A 3,699-nucleotide genomic window follows, 5' to 3' on the forward strand; every position below is an offset into this window, starting at 1 on the left:
GAATAGCTATTGAAGAACCAGTCGTAATACACTCTACAGGGTTCTATATTCATTTACTCCATGAGTTTCTAGCAGCAGACTTAATTGGTGTTCATCATGTCATACTGTTCTCCTATTCTGATAGGACAGAAAGTCACAGTGGATATTATAAGGTACTTTGTAACTCCTCTTTTGACTTTCAGTGCTGTCAGAGCTGGAGGAAGGGAGAAATGGCATTAAACTTTGGACCTTTAGTTTTCATAGGACTCAGTATAAGTGCTTTTGTAGAATTTTCAATTTTGATTACTTATTCTACAAATTGTAACAAATCACTACTCTAAAAATATAATTCTGGATATAATTTCTTACCCCCAGAACCAATGCTACAAGACGTTGGTGCAGCTTGCTTAAAGAAACGTGTGCGGAGTCACTGGAGAAGTCTAACAAATGTAAATATCACTTAAGTGCTTTTCATTTTTTCAGTGCCTTTTTATGCTTTTTAAAAACTTTGCTCAAATACAGAGCAAAACAAGAAGGAACTCCTTATGCCATCATTTGTAAGCACTGCGTAATGCCCATTGGGCAAGGTGGGCAGCTGCCCAGGGCATCACCTTGTGGGGGGCATCAAAATGCTGGGTTTGTTTTGGGGTATTTTAGTGGTTTTCCATTTTTGGCCTGCAGGGGGAGCAGTTTTTAGGCTAGCAGCACCAAAATCTCAGCGTATCATCAGGAGACTGTCCTTATGCTACCCCCCAAGTTTGGTGAGGTTTGGTTCAGGGAGTCCAAAGTTATGGACTCCCAAAGAGGGTACCCCTATTCCCCATTGTTTCCAATGGGAGCTAATAGGAGATGGGGGCTACAGTTTTGAGGGTCCATAACTTTGGCCCCCCTGAACCAAACTGCACCAAACCTGGGGGGTATCATCAGGGCAGTCTCATGATGAGACCCTGAAAGCTTTGTGACTGTGCCTTCAGAAATGTGCCCCCCCCACAGCCTGAAACCCCATTGACAGCAATGCAGAAAACTCAATGCAGAACAAAGATTCTTGGGCAAATTTCTGGGATGTTCCTGCAGGGGGTGCATTTTTTGATGTATCGGCACCAAAATTTCAGGGTATCATCTGGAAACTGTCCTTATGGTACCCCCAAATTTTGGTGCTGTTTGGTTCTGGGGGTCCAAAGTTATGGACCCTCAAAACTGTACCCCCATCTCCTATTAGCTCCCATTGGAAACAATGGGGGATGGGGCACCCCCTTTGGGAGTCCATAACTTTGGACTCCTTGAACCAAACCTCAACAAACCTGGGGAGTAGCATAAGGACAGTCTCCTGATGATATGCTGAAATATTGGTGCTGATATGTCTAAAAATGCACCCCCTGCAGGCACTAATGTCCTGGTGCAAAAAATTTTTTTGGTCATGGTGGAGTGGCCGCCCATGGGGGGGGCATCCAACTCAGGTTTTGCCCAGGGCTACAGTTTGCCCAGGACTGCCTCGTTACTCCCCTGTTTGTAAGCTTTATGCCCATACAGGACTGCCCAGATTAGGAGACTAGTGATAGAAAATTCCCAGGGTTGTGTTGTTCTGAGGGGCCCAGAAGCCACGCGATCTACCTGCCTCATTTTGCTCTCCTATAGCAGTTATATTTACCAGTTAAGCAAAGTGTTACAATGAGCAGTTGGTGACTTCTCTCTTCTCCTTGTTTCTCCTTAAAATGGTATTTAGATGTATGTGTATGTGGAAGGGGGCAGAGGGACTCTATTTCCAGGAGTTGTTGGTAGCTCTCAGCTGTGATGTCACATATGCAATCAGTGCCTTTAGCACTTAGCACCAATGTGTTGGCTATTCCCATCAAATGTAGAAGGGGCACCATGCCTGACAGGCCCTAATGCCGTGGTGGCGAACCTATGGCACTCCAGATGTTCATGAACTACAATTCCCATCAGCCTCTGCCAGCATGGCCAATTGGCTGATGGGAATTGTAGTCCATGAACATCTGGAGTGCCATAGGTTCGCCACCACTGCAATGAATAGTAGATTGCTGAATTCCATGAGTGATGGATTATATTTCTCAGTTTACTGGGAGTATCACGTTGCATCCCATATACATAGTACAACAATGTGCTTACTACGAAAGCGTAGCATTATAAGATATTCCGTCAGGAAACCTGCTGCATTCCTCTCCAGATTCAGGAAAATGAATCAATAAGGTCTCAACATCTTTTGTGTGTTATGTCTACTAACTGAAAATTTCTCAAGTTCATCAATAGTTAGCCCTTTCATGGAGAAAATTTTCTTCAGCCAAGAATGAATGATTTTTTTACACCACTGAAAACAGAGAAGCTACCTTGAGATCACAGAATACCTTTGAAAATGAATTCATTCAAAAACAGCATTAGTAGCAACTCTTCTCTTCTTTCCTTGTTTGTTTGTCTTCTAGTGTTTTTTAAATCTTAATTAAGAATATTTCATCTAGTCCAGCATCCTGATTCCTGCAGTTCTTCTTCTACTTCTTGTTCTTGTTCTTCTTGTTCTTGTTCTTCTTTGTCTTCTTTGTCTTCTTCGTCTTCTTCCACTTGCAACAATACATTCTGAATGTTCCTTCTTGAACTAATTTGATAGCAATTGCTGGAGTGAAAACTACAGCCTCACAGTATATATTCAGGTTGCTTTTCATCTTATTTATATTCTCCACCTGTTCTAACTCAATCTACAATTTTCTCTTTATCTGTTGACATATACTTTGATCAGGCTCTATTAACCCAGACCTTAAGGCCAGAAAAATTCTTGTTCAATATTGAAAAGTCTTAGGAGAGGTATTTTCTCTGCATGGTACCGGTATTGGTATTTATGATTTTGCAGATTTTGGAGGGTGCCGCTGATGAAAATGAAACAGTCCTTCTCACAAAATTAATCATTAAAGTTTCCAGATCTTTAAAGCAGCAACCTGACTTTCAAGAATGTAGATTTTCATGGCATCTAGATCCCACATGATTTCCATTAGTCATACTGCTATTAAAACAGGGGCAAGGCCAGTCAAAAAGTTATCAGCTCTGTTGGTTGTTAGGAGTATGTTAAATTAGTACCCTAGAATTTCTGTTAGCTCTACCCATATGATATTCAAAGTACAATCCAAGGTGCTGGTTTTATAGTATAAAATTCCAAATGTCCTTTTGTATCCTTCAAGAAATACTACAGAAAATTCTTTTAGAATCTATACAGTGAGTTTATAAAGTCAGGGTATGTAAAGGGATATTCTGGATAACTTCACTTTTAAAACATCCTATATGTTTCAAGATTCAAAACGTTTAATTATATTGCAACAATGATCACTTTTCATTTTTGATGATATTAATATTTTTCTCTGAATTCTTCGCATATTAAAACAAACATTTTGTCTGCCATGTTTTAGATGAACATGAACAAGAAGAAACCAGACAAATGTATGTGGAACTTAGCAATAACATTGAGGTAATGAAGGCAACAGATTTCAGAATAACATTATAACATAATTAAATACTGATAGATTCTTGAAACATTTTAAGATAAATAAGGTAGACCTATGAACAAACATATTAAAATAAATGAGCAAACAGGTATGTTGGTTGTTCTGAGTTTTCCGGGCTGAGTGGCCATGGTCTGGTAGATCTTGTTCCTAATGTTTCGGCTGCATCTGTGGCTGGCATCTTCAGAGGTGTATCACAGAGAAAGTCACAGAGGAA

Source organism: Sphaerodactylus townsendi, linkage group LG05 (assembly GCF_021028975.2).
Source record: "Sphaerodactylus townsendi isolate TG3544 linkage group LG05, MPM_Stown_v2.3, whole genome shotgun sequence".
NCBI classification, from domain to species: Eukaryota; Metazoa; Chordata; class Lepidosauria; order Squamata; family Sphaerodactylidae; genus Sphaerodactylus; species Sphaerodactylus townsendi.